We start from the raw sequence: 13358 nt of genomic DNA on the forward strand, positions 1-13358 counted from the left end.
TGGGATAAATATTTTGCTGCCCCTCTGGCTGGTGCAGGTTATGTTCATTTGTTCTTTATTATTTGCATTTATCCATCAGAAATCTCTGATCCTGTTTAGTTGCCATTTCTGATTTCCACTGTGACAAAAGACAGATAAGAAATGAATTACTCTCTCGGTCCTCTTTGATTGTAGAACTACTTACGTTGACTGAATTTGACTTTAAAGAGGCATATTTCGAATAGTTTTCTGTGTGTACTGGTTTGGGAGGTACGTTATCTCCACAGTCATGGAAAAGGAGGGCCCAAGGAATGCTGTGTTGGAACTACTGGGTGTGGTTTATAAGTCCAAGAAAGAATGAAAGGAAGAAAGGGTGGCTGTATCATGACTGCCTCCCAAATCAGTTTTGCATCCGCCCTATCTGGAAACACGTCAAAATGTCAACATTCTTTGTATGATCCCTCCTGTTAAACAAATGTTCTTCTGTGGAACTAGTCCTGTGATCCTTCCCAAGCTCCTACTACTAAAACTTTGAAGTACAACAACCCAGCACCTTGATGCCAAGGTCTCTGAGCATGTCCAGAGTTCCTGCCCCCAACTGAGAAATAAGGATTTCAAAGCAAAGGAGCTGGAAGCAGTGGTTCTTTTTATATTGGAAAAATATGGGGATATTTGAGCTTTGGGGGATATAGTCCCTCAATCCTCCCTCCCTCCCTCTAATATCTATACTGCCTAATAGCCAAAGCTGGCTGGGCAATTGCAGCAAGATATTAAGATGCAATATAATATACAAACAGCATTAAAATTCATTCAAAGTTACTATGCAAAAAATTAAAACCACTGTTAAAACAAATATACACATTACAATTCTTTAAGCAAAGTGAATCTTAAGACCTTTTAAGCTGCTAACAAGCCCCAGTAAACTAATTAAATGTGTTGCTGTACCGGACAGCCTTAACCTGGCATTGAAGGGATATTCAGGTTGACAACAGGTGGGCCTCAGTGGAGAGTTCATTCCATAACTGGGGGCTGCCCCCGAAAAGGCCCTCCCCGTTGGTCCCACTTGGAAGTGAGGCAGGCCTCACATCTTGATCACAATGTTTGGGCAGATCATGGCTGGAAGACCAGATATTCTGGTCCCACTCGCTATGACAAGCCATAAACAACCACAAAGAGAACCCAGGGTTTGTTGCTGAGTTGTGAACAGAGGATCGTCCACCGTGGTTTCTTCTCTTGCCTGGGTTCTGACGACAGGATAGCCCAGCAACAACCCATGCTCAACCCATACTCAGCCCCCGAGTGTGGGCTAGCCTATTGACTGAACTCAATCAACGCCTGGTTAGACTCTCCTGGGAAGAAAGCACCTTTTGGGAACCAGGGCTTAGCTTCCACCCACCCATACCCTGCCAAATGGGAGGCCCTTCCTGCAGAATTTGCATGCATGCCTGTGTCTGAGCTCCCGAAATGAAAGAGGGGTTTTGGGAGCATCGCTGAAAGCGATCCCCCAAGAGCTGAGTTGCAGGGCTGGGAGTTCCCCCAGAAACCTGCCTTCTCTGCTGGGAGAACGGCGGTACAGAGAGTGTGTCAGCTGGAGGCATCTCTCCAGGGTCTCAGGGGGGACTCCTTCCCAGCTCTACCTGGAGATGCTTGGGACTGACCTGAGAACCTTCTGCACGCCAGCAGGAGCTCTGTTGCCAACGGGGCCCTTCCTCTCTTACCGTGCGCCTCCAGAGAAGGGTGCCCCGAAGGCAGGTGAAGCGGTCCTCACAGCTTCCGTTCACCCGAGTTTTCCTGGTGCCCGGGGAGCTGAAGAACAACATTTCCAGCAAGGTCAGGAAGGAGAAGCCGTCCTCCTGCAGCCCAGGGGGTCTCTCTTCAGGGCTGCGCCCAAAGGTGGGTGCACCAAAAGGCAAAGGGGTGGAGGTCGAGAGTTGACCTCTCGCTCTGCCTCACGCCACCCCAGACTTTGCTTAGGAACCCTTCGGGGCCGGTCTCTGGAGGGAGGTGTGCTCTGGACCTGCGCCCGTCACCACTCCTCCAGTCGCGTTTCCGATTGCCTGCGCAATCGAGCATCCCAAACCTCCGCAGAACTCTCACCAGCCTGTTCCCTATTGACTTCTTTCCCACAATTAATAATTCTTGATGATGAAGAAGAAGAGGAGGGGGCACTGTGTTGGTCCTTGAAGCACTTTGATCCTCCGCTCTCGCAGACTGGCCCCCTGGAGGTGGCTTGCCTGGCTAGTCTCAACGACTCCAATCGCAGATTGAGAACTCCGAGCTTCTACTGGGGCAAATATTAACCCCCCCTAAGCGATCGTTCCCACGAGAGCCCTGCGTGCCTGGGAATCTCATCCGACGGCACGCGCATGACGTCCGCCTTGCTCCTGCCCCACTCCAGCCCTCAGGGCACCTGCTCCCCTCGGCCCGTCCTCTCGGCTTCCTGACTCCCAGCGGGTCTGGCCACGTTTGCCTCTTGAACGGGCTTGGCCTTGCGCTCCAGCTCCCGCCCTGGCCTTTGGGCTGCCCCCTGTGCCGCCCCCTGTGGCCCGGGTCCCGCCAGCCCGGCCTGCAAGTCAGCCACCTTCGCCTGGCCTCCGACACTGTGCCTCTTGCTTCCTCCCAGGCACTGCCTGCCCTCCTGGGGAGCCTGGCCTTGAGAGGAGTACGTCCCGGGCCGCCACGCTTCAGAGGGGGATGGGACACAGGACACCGAAGCCACGGCCTCTGCAGTCTCCTCCTTCCCCCTCCCCGAACACCCCTTCTGCCTGCTCTCCGAGGTTGCATTCCTGACCTCAGAGAGGCGGCCAGCACAGCTCTTTCCACACTGGCTAGGCAGCGGCGGGGAGCAGAGTCTGAGCACGGATGCCCAGTCCTGAAGCCGGAGCTCTGCTCCGAGACGTGGACCTGAAGCATCCTGTGGCCCTCCCCCCACGATGTCCAGGGCCCACAGGACTGTCCCTGAATGTGCTTTCCTGTGTTAGGAGCAGACCAACCCAACGGGAAGCCACGTGCCGTTCTGCCAGGCACTGCGCCCTCGCTGATCTTAGCTGTGCATTCACAGTCCTGCAACGCAGAAGGACCAGCCCGGCCTCCTTTCAGGACAGCTCCTGCGTTGCACCCTCTGATGCCAAATCGTGCCGCTGCATGTGCCATGCCCTGGGAAGATGTCCCGGTTCCTTCCTCTCCCTTCCCCTGCTGCTCTCCCTTTCGTCTCTACAGAAGCCGGCAGCAGAGGGCAAGTTCCCGCGGGGCCAGCCGCCCCTCGAGGCGAGGCAGGGAGTGCCACCATGTTGCTTACCAGCTCCTGAGGCCGGCAGCACTTCTGCTGCCTGTTCGTGCAGGTCCCGAGGTTGAGCTCCGGCACAGGCCCGGTTTCGTTGCACTGGGGTTTGCAATATCCCTCACGCCGGATGCAGGACTGTGTGTCGGATGCTCTTCTGCGCCCTGGACAGTGAAGAGTTTTGGAGTCGGGCTCGAGTGCGTTGTGTGGTCAGGGATCACATGACAAGCCAGTGGGCCTTTACCCCTGGCATTAACCGTGGTGTAGGGTGACCAGAACCAAAATGCAAAGAGATCTCAGTAGAAGGGACCACTGGGCTGAAAAACAAGCGGAATGAAACCGACCGGGGGCCAATGCCAAGTTCTGCACTAGGAAGAAGAAAGCGAATGCATCGTTAAAAGTTGGAGGAAACTTGGCTCAACAATACTGCGAGCGAGAAGGACCTTGGAATTATTGTAGGTCACAAGCTGAGTAGGAGCCAAGAATGTGATGTGGCCGCAGAAAGGGCACATGCTGCTTTAGGCTGCGTTAACAGAAGGATCACTTCCAAATCCTGTGGGGTGTCAGTTCCCCTTTGCTCAGCACTGGTGGGGCCTCATCTGGAGCGCTGCGTCCCGTTCTGGGCACCACAGTTGGAGAAAGATGCAGCCACGCTGGAGAGGGTCCCAAGGAGGGCGGCAAGGAGGATCCGGGGACTGGAGGCAAAGCCCTGTGAGGAGGGAGTGAGAGAACTGGGCATGTTCAACCTCGGAAAGACAGGCTAGCAGTCTACAAGTACTTGAAAGGCTGTCACAAAGAGGAAGTCCAGGATCTCTCCTCCATCACCCCAGAGTGCAGGACCCGGAATAACAGGCTCAAGTTCCAGGAAGCCAGATTCCAGCTGGACACCAGGAAAATTGTCCTGATTGTTACAGCAGCAGGACGATGGGACCAGTGACCTCAGGGGGTTTCCTACACGGGGGGCATTCCAGGTGCAGCTTGGAGGCTTGCACAGAGCAGGGCATGGGCTCCGTGGGCCCAACTCGATTTTTCCACGATTCGGTGATTTGGTGAATCCTGTGCCCGTCAGGGTCCACTGGATGCCCAGGGGTCCAAGGGCTCAGGTTTCAAGACCAGGCTGCTCAAGCTTTCTGAGAACTGCCCCCAAGGGCTAATGCTTGCCCAGAAAGCCTACCAAATCTTAGCCATCCAGCACAGTCCTTGATTCGAACCATGGGTCCTCTGCTGGGAAGGAACCAAAGATGGTGCTTCCTGTCATTTAAAACAAACAACCAGAATTTGCAAGACCAAAGCATGCAGTCCCCCTCTCCTTTAAGCCCAGGGAGTGACAGATGGAGGTGCATTTAACTGTTTTCTCCTTCATTACATGCAGAGATATTAGTAAGGTTCATCGGCCCCTTGGAGAGAGCTGTTTCTTCACAATTATAAATTATCGTTCCAGTGTGGCGTAGTGGATACAGTGCCGGACTGGTCCCTGGGGACCCGGGTTCTAGTCCCACTCAAGCACGACGCTCCCTGGGTGACTTGGGACCCTCATGGATTCTCGGCCTGACCTACCTCACAGGGCTGTTGCTGGGAGGCTAAAACGGAAAGGAGCACATGAGCTGCCTTTGCTTCCTTGCAGAAACAAATGTGGGGTATAAATATAGTGAAGATTTAAAAAGAAAGAAAGGATGTAGTCCTAGCAAGGTTTAGGCAGCAAACAGACTCACAGTTCCCACACGACACGGGAGAGGTTGCGGGGATTCTTTTTGAAACAGCCTCAGCAAAAATCCAACAGATGTTTCTGCCCATATCCTTGCTTTGCATATGAACTGCCACATTGCATTAAAAAAGAGATGCTGAAACTTTGCCTGTGGCCTCTGGAGGTCAATACGTCAATTTTTCTGCCATGGTTATTTGCCACAACTTCATGTTGAAGGACTTTGATGCCAAGCGTTCTCTGTCTTTTATTTTATTTCATGTCGATACCATTCAATGGTCGATTCCATCCGATACTTTCTGGACAGTTCACAGATATTAACACTCGGGGCACGACAGAGTAAAATCTGGAATGTACTTGGGGAAAAGAGCCCCTCTTAGCTAAACCTTTGGAGCATGATATTTCAGAGGTGGTGAGCATCGCGCACCAAATTCTGACTTTTGGTCACCTTGGCATGGGTGCCCTTCAAAATGCCTGTCCTTGCAAACCCGGGTCGGTGGCTTCCTGAAGTTGCCCATCTACCGTCAGCAGGTGGACAGGAGCTGATGGAGAAGGTGTGCTGGTTCACACCTGGCCCAGTTTGTCCCCATCAGGGTGAGATGTATAGATAGGACATTTTGAGGGCTTCCATTCATAGGGTAGCCATAATTTGATAGCACGTAACCACAGGGTGAGGCGCATTGTATTTCTATTTAAATTATAGTAATCCCTTCTAACCCCCCAGCTATGCATTAGCATATGCAAAAAAGAGGCAGCTCTGAGCCTTCTCTTCCCCTCTCTTTTGTGAAGTGCATCCTCCTGGTTTGGCAGGGCTGAAGGGGCCACGCCAGCTGAGGCCTGGTGTCCTACGAGATGTTTGCACAGACCTATGGAGGGAAGCGGATCCAGCTTTGCATCTGTTGGCGGCATCTGATTGGCCCCCTGGAGTCACTGGCCTTCCCAAAGACAGGGGGATTGTGGGTTGGCTCCGCCTACTTGCTGTTCCTTCGAACAGCAGCTCTGGAGGAAGGTGGAGCCACAGGGCTCCTCCCTTCAGCCTCCACACTGGCTGAGGCAGGGTGGCCCTGCATCCTCTTTTACAGTCCTCTATGCTAGAGGATTGTCTTCTGTTGGGAAGATGCTTTCTCATTGGAAGGTTTTCCAGGTTGAAAAATAAAGAGCTGCCCCACATAATAGCTGGGCACCAGGTCTGTCCACCAGACACCCACGGACAGCAGGTGGAGGTGGGCAGGTAGGCCACCTGCTCTCCATCTTCACCACTCTGCTGAGATGCAATACATCTCCCTTTAAAATATAGTGCTTTCTACACTTGCTGCTATTGTGCTGTAACTCCATTCCACATATCCCGGCTTTCTTCCTCTTGCAGGGAACCCGAGGCAGCTTACAAAGTCCTCACAACCACCACCTGTGAGGAAGGTGGGGTGAGAGGCAGTGACTGGCCCAACGTCGCCCAGGGAGCCCAAATCTCTTGGGTCTCAGTCCAACACAGTCACCCCCAGATTTGGGATTCATTAACAGAAGTATTACTTCCAAATCAAGAGAAGTAGTAGTTCCCCTCTGCTCCTCACTAGTCAGACCTCACCTGGAATACTGTGTCCAGTTTTGGGCACCAAGATTTAGGAAAGAGGCATGTGAATTAGAAAGGGTGCAGAGGAGGGCAACAAAAATGATCCAGGGTTTGGAAATTGCCCTGTGAGGAGAGACTGAGGGAACTGGGCATGTTCAGCCTTGAGAAGAGAAGGCTGAGGGGGGACATGATGTCCCTCTATAAGTACCTCAGAGGCTGTCACAGAGAGGAAGGCCAAGATCTCTGCTTGCTGATGCCGGAGCGCAGGACACAGAAGAATCAAGTCAAGCTGCAGCAACCCAGACGCAGGAAATGTCGAAACATGCCCTTGCGTAGCGCACCTGGCGCATCCCATGACCCTGCTTCCCCCCTTTCTGGCGATGCACGTCCTCATTGCTGGCAACTCACGCACGGGCAGCCCAGGGAAGCCACAAAGCGACCCCCCCGCCCTGCCCAAGGTTGGCCTACCTGGCAGAGCGACGGAGAGCACAAGGGACAGAGAGACAAGAACTACCACAGGCCTCATGGCTGGGAGCTGCCCGGGTCTGGGTCGCCTTGCAACAGACGGGGTGGGAGGGCGTCTGAAGGGAAGAACCAGCCCCATCTTTATATTGTTTCCTTCCCCGTGTAGGCCGGCTGCCAGCTCCTGCCACTCTGTCCCGAGAGTCGTTCCACCCCGATTCACCGGCTTGGAGGGAGTCGAGGCGATGTTTGTCGGCAGCCCTGTTCCAGCATCCCACAACATTCCCGGCACCGATTGCAAAGGCGCGTGGCCGAGGCCAGAGGAAGGCAGGTGCTGAGAGCAGGGCCCGAATGGGCTGGTTCGGAAAAGGCCCAGGGTGCAACCTCAGAGAGCCAAAGGCAAAATAAAGCACATGGGTCAAGATGCCGCTTTACACACGCCCTGAAGTATCTCGGTGTGTCTCTTAGAGGAGGTTGTGTCCCGAGGGGACTGCTCTGTGTAAAAAGGATGCATGGCCCCTGATTTCTAGGGAAATTAAATTTTAAAAAGCCTTGGGAGAGCCCTTGTAGTCAAGGGGCGATTTGGTTCGGTTCAGGGGGGGCCTTCAGGGCCACTGGATGTTTAGTCCAGCAAGTGCCCTGGACATCAGCGTGTGGGGCACCCAGAGATCTGGGGCTCCAGCTGAGCGATCCGGGGCTGCAGCCTGCAGGACTGCCCTGCCGTCACTTCTGGAGCCACCCGGCTGTGCAGGCAAAGCGAGTCGGGCTGCAGCGAGGGCTCTCACGGAGCAAGCAGGATCTTTCGAGAAGCAGCCACAGCCAGCTCAGGGACTTCCCGAGCATTTTGGGGGGCTGCGGGAAGGCAAGTGCCACGGGAGCCACTTTCCCTTTAATTTCCAAATACAGAAATGTCAGGGATGGGTGAGGGAGCTGCAGGATCAGCGATAGATCATTTCTACATTTGTAAGCCGCCCCGAGGCTCATGCGATGGGGCGGCATATAAGTTGTTTAAACAAACAAACAAACAAACAAACACATAAAATCATTTTAGACCAGTGTGGCCATCCTCAGGAGTGCCGGGGGCCAGTTTTGCATCTGGAGGTCCAAGGATGCAGTCCGGGCGTGGAGGAACTAAAATCCAAATGGCTTCCCAAACTACTCTGGAACCCCAGGAGGGTCAAAATTCGATTTCAGGGCTAATAGCAGCCCCTGCCCGTCGCTAGCTGTGTTTCCTCCTTCCAACCACCACCGGCCTCAGGCTGTCTCTTTGGCAAAATGTTTTCCAGCGCTTCCAAATGCTAGTCACCCGGACAAGTCTCTGAGCATACACGAAGTGGTGTGCTGAACCCAATCTAGCGATCGCGTCCCAAAACTCGCCTTGAAAGCTTGGCAGTGCCCAAGCACAGCTCCTTTCCAAGCCTGCTCATCTCCTCGGGCCCCCCACCTCTGCCCACAGCTGGCCATGGGGCCGCTCCCAGGGGAGGGCCCCTTCTCCGTGGCCCGCAGACTGGCTGTACCCCCTGCTGCTCGCAGGGTCCGTCTGCCCATCCCCGCAGCTCCCCTTGAGCCAGGCTTGTCTCCTCGCCGGAGGACTTCGACCAGCAAGCTTCTGCCACTCCGACCCTCTGATTCAGATTCTGAATCGACGAAAGCGGCACGCCTCCACGCTTGCCCTCCCGTGGGTGCATATAAGATTGTTTTCAACCATCTTTAGCTAAGACGTTTCCAAATATGTCCAATGGATGTTGGAAATGTAAACATAAACTGGGTACTTTCTATCCTATGTGGTGGACTTGCGATAATGCGAAAAAGTATTGGATTAAAATACATACATGCCTTGAGGAAATGCTACAAAAATCCCTAGCTTTTAAACCTGAAGTCATCTTATTAGGCATTATAGCTGTCGATATTAGTAAACAAGAAATATACTTGATTTTACATGTAATTACTGCGGCAAGGATTGCATTTGCTCAACGTTGGAAAAGTGAAGAACCACACACTGACGAACTGATCCTAAAAACGGTCTTGGACTGTGCAGAAATGGATAGATTGACTTTGTCATTGAAGGAGAAAGAAGATACTGATTTCTATCAAACTTGGGACTCTTTTTATTATTGGCTAGAGAAATGGGACTTCGTATAGATTTAAATCTGTTTTTAAGTTATCATAAATGGAAAAAATGTGGGGGCTGACCCGGCAGGTGCGATGTTTCTGATGATTGATGTTGTTTTTAGTTTTTCTTTGTTTTAGGGTGATAGTTTTGAATCAAACTTATTATAAAATAAAAATTGTTTTCAACATTTTACAGGGGCTTCTATCAAATGTCAAGGCAGTGCTGAGTGACTGTGGGGGCCGTGGTGTCCCCCCCCCCTCCATTTTAGGCCCTGTATTTAGGGATGAACATGGCTGGAAGTTCCAGACATTGGCATACATAATTTGGGACCCAACTTAGGGGGGAATTGGCCTGGAGGGGTGACGCAGGGTGAGGAAGGAGTAGGCAGAGGAAGAGTTCGTTCATTCCCTGTCCCACTGCTGTATACGTTTTGTTGGAGAAAATGTGGACTTGAGGCACTTAAAATAATGCACACATGCTCAGTCAAGCATCAGAAACGTGCGGGGGGGGGGTCAGCTAATGTTTTTTATTTATCTGTCATTTTAAGAATTAGAAATGTTAATTGGTTTTAACCTCCACGGTCGCTTTTCTGTTTTTGTTTGTGCCTTTGGTCTGATTTGGATCTGGATTTTGTTGAGGTTATGTTTTTCCTGTTTATGGGGGTTATTTGTTCTTGTTATTAATTGATATATTTTTGTTATTATTTGTTCTTGTTATTAATGGATATAATTTTTGTTATTATTTGTTCTTGTTATTAATTGGTATAATTTTTGTTATTATTTGTTCTTGTTATTAATTGTTAAAAAGATTGTAAACCGTCTAGGGACTTTTTTCTCGTGTAGGATGGGATATAAATGTTTTAAATAAAGAAAGAAAGGTTAAATTCCATTTTGGACAAGCTCTCAAGGGCTGAATCCAGGGGTGAGTGGGCCTGGAAGGCCAAAGGGGCAGGATTAACGGAAGACGGAGTGGAGCAAAGGCACCCTGAATACCAGGAAATGTAGCTGTAGCTCCAGTCGCTCAGCGCTAGGAGAGGAATTTTCCAGCCTTTTGGAATGCAGCAAGAAAGCCATGATGCCACCCGTGGCTGGTGCATGTTGGAAAACGCAGGGACCTGGTGGAAGAGATCCCAGGGAAGTCCTGAGCTGCCCTTCTGCTGCTCTTCTCTGGAGGACCTTTAAAAACAGGCTGGTTGTTTCAGAGCCATAGCTGAATATCAGCTACCTTTTCATTTCCCACCCATTGGCTGGCTTTTTGCCAACAGGGTCCAGCAACCTGAGGGATGAGCAGAATTTGCAGAGGGCCGTTCCCCGGTGAACCTCCATGTTCTAAAGCAGTCTACCTGCACTGCAAAATGCTCAGGACTTTGCTCTCCTCCGGTACTTACGCAAAGCTCGAGCCGTCGGGCATCGTCTGCCAAATCCACTCGCGAACGCTCGGGTCATGGTGTGAGCGTCGCCTCGGCCTTCGCGTCACCGCCCTGGCTGCCGCTGGAGCAGAAAATCTGCGGCAGGTCTGTGTAGAGGTGTGGAGCCTGCAGGATGGCCTGCAGGAAAACAAAAGTCCGGAATAGAGGAAATCATCATGCGGGGGGTCGGGGGACACACACAGGGCTTTCTGGATCCTTTCTCGGCTTTCTGGATCCTTTCTCTGTGACACCTGCTTTCTGCGAGGGCCGGACCAGAATCCAGGTGGGCACGGTGGGTACCTGCCACAGGCCCTCCTCTTTGCATGACCCCCCCCCCCCCGGCTTTGCTTTTCCTCCCTGCTTACCTGCCTTTCACTCTGGCCCAGAAGTTGGGGGTGGAGTGAAGAAGGAGCGGAAATGGCAGCTGGGTGACTCTGCCTGCCAAGTGAGCAAGCGGTAGCCACGGCTGGAAAGAGGATGAGGAACAGCGGCAGAGAAGTCAGACTCACTGAGGGATGGGGCCATGCAGAGTGCCTTGCACTTCTGGAGCCTGGAGTCGGCACTGAAGCGATGTGATGCCACACATGTAACCTGCTCTCACTCCCAATCCCTGCCGCTTGCACTGTTGTAGAAGTCACAGTGTTGAGAGAACTGCTAATGGGTGGGGGTGTCTTTGGCTGCCCTTGCCTACCTTGCAGGGTTGTCGTGATGATAAGTAGCAACAAGGGCCTTTGCAGTGGTGGCTCCTGAGTGTGGAAGCAGTCTTCTCACGCGTCATGTGAACTTTTTCAGTGCAACCTGCATTTGTTCCATCAAGCTGCTGAACTGTGGAATTTGCTCCCCAGAGAGGTTCACCTGGTGCCGTCACTTTATTCTTTTCGGCGCCAGGCTGAACCCTTTTTATTTTCCCAATGTTTTAAGATTTGATTGTTTTAATAGGGGTTTTATTGTTGCTTGGAAAATTTTATTAGGATGCTGTGTTTTATTTTATTGTGTCTCATTGTTAAACCATCCCAAGATCATGGTAAGGGACAGTCTGGAAAAGTTTTGGAACATAGGGAAGGCTGAGCGCCAAAGGATTGAGGCCTTTGAATTGTGGTGCTGGAGGAGACTCCTGCGAGTCCCTTGGACCGCAAGGCAATCAAACCGGTCAGTCCTAGAGGAGATCAACCCTGACTGCTCTTTGGAAGGCCATATGCTGAAGATGAAACTCAAATACTTTGGCCACCTAATGAGAAGGAAGGACTCCCTGGAGAAGAGCCTGATGCTGGGAATGATAGATGGCAAAAGAAGGAGGGGACGGCAGAGGATGAGGAGGCTGAATGGAGTCACTGAGATGTGAGCTTGAGTGGACTCCGGGGGACGGTGGAGGACAGGAAGGCCTGGAGGAGTGTTGTCCATGGGGTAGTGATGACTTTGTGACTAACAACAAGAAGAAACTTTTTAATTTTTTTGTAAAGTTTTGTATTTTATCTTTGTAAGCCATCCTGAGGCTTTTGCAAAGGATGGCGTATAAATATCCTAAATAAATAAATACCAATTTGAGCACCTCGAAAGGCAGGCCGAAAAGGATGTTCTTCTTCTCATACCATCCCTATGCCTCCTGCTTTACCACATGAATAAAGTGATGGCGCCAGGCGAACCTGTCTGGGGAGCGCATTCTACAATCGGGGTGCCACCGCAGAGAAGGCCCTGTATTCAGCGGCGTGGCAGGCCAAAAGCAGGTTGCAGTGAAAAGCCCACACGATGCAGCAGAAGGCCGCTTCCACATGGTGGAGGCCCTTGTTGCTGCTTCTCCTGGCTCCCATCAGCCTTCACAGGAATGTTGGGGGTTGTAGTCCATTCCTGCTTCAGGGAGAAGTAAAACCCAGGCTAAAAGTCAGCTCCCAGGGAAACGGGGGGCGAAGGGCTGGGAAGTGGCGGTGGAGGAGAGCAGGGAGGGCTGTGCCATTTTTCGGCTGCGGGGGAACTCGGGGACCGTCTGTACGCGCAAGGGACCCCTGGCATGCATGCGGTTCTACCCTCTGCACAGCTCAGCAACTCGGCCTGCCGCGACCAGCCTGCAAAACCCAAATGTGAGGAGCGGCCGACGAGAGAGGCAGCTTCCCCGAAAGGGGGACAAGCAGCCGCTTCGGTAAAGGACGTGGCTTTTAAAAAACGGAATGCATCGCTCCCCTGAAACCTGGACGTGGTTCTCCTGCCCACAGAGAGCTGCTCACGGCTCGGCTGCCCATCCCCGCCGAGACCTGCCCTGCTGTAAGCCATGATTGTAGGCAGACTCAGTGGCCCACGGTTCCTCCCGCAGAGGAAGCTCGCCTTTGCTCAGCCGTAGCCCTTTCAGCTTCACTGGAGCAAGGCGAGAAGCTGCACGGCTCTGTAGTTCCCACCGGAGGAGGAGGCAGCTGCCAGCCAGCCCCTTCCCTCCCACAAGCATCCTTTGCCTCGCCGTTTCTGCACAGGGATTCTCGTGGACGCCCGGGCGCACCGAAGCGGCCCTCTGGGGTCCCCTTTACGGGATTTCCCCGCCCGGCCAGGGACGGCTTATTATCGGGGAAGGACATTCCCCAGAAAAGCGTCTCTCTGCTTTCCGGGGAACGTGGCCCAGCTTAAGGGAAGGAGAACCCTGGCGGAACTGCATTGCTTCCTTTTCCCCTCGTCAGAGCAAACTCTCTGGAGTACTGCAGGTTTGGGACCATCCCGTAAGGGTTTTCCGGGTTTGACTGGGGACTCGGGTGCCGAAAAGAACGTGCCTCGCCGGAAGGCAGCACAGACGAGGATGCCAATTTCCACTGAATGCACCCCGGCTAAATGCAGAGAGGATTGCTTTATAATTCGAAGCGAAATATA

The sequence above is a fragment of the Varanus komodoensis genome, unplaced genomic scaffold, assembly GCF_004798865.1.
Source record: "Varanus komodoensis strain SLA01 unplaced genomic scaffold, ASM479886v1 scaffold64, whole genome shotgun sequence".
Classification (NCBI taxonomy): Eukaryota; Metazoa; Chordata; class Lepidosauria; order Squamata; family Varanidae; genus Varanus; species Varanus komodoensis.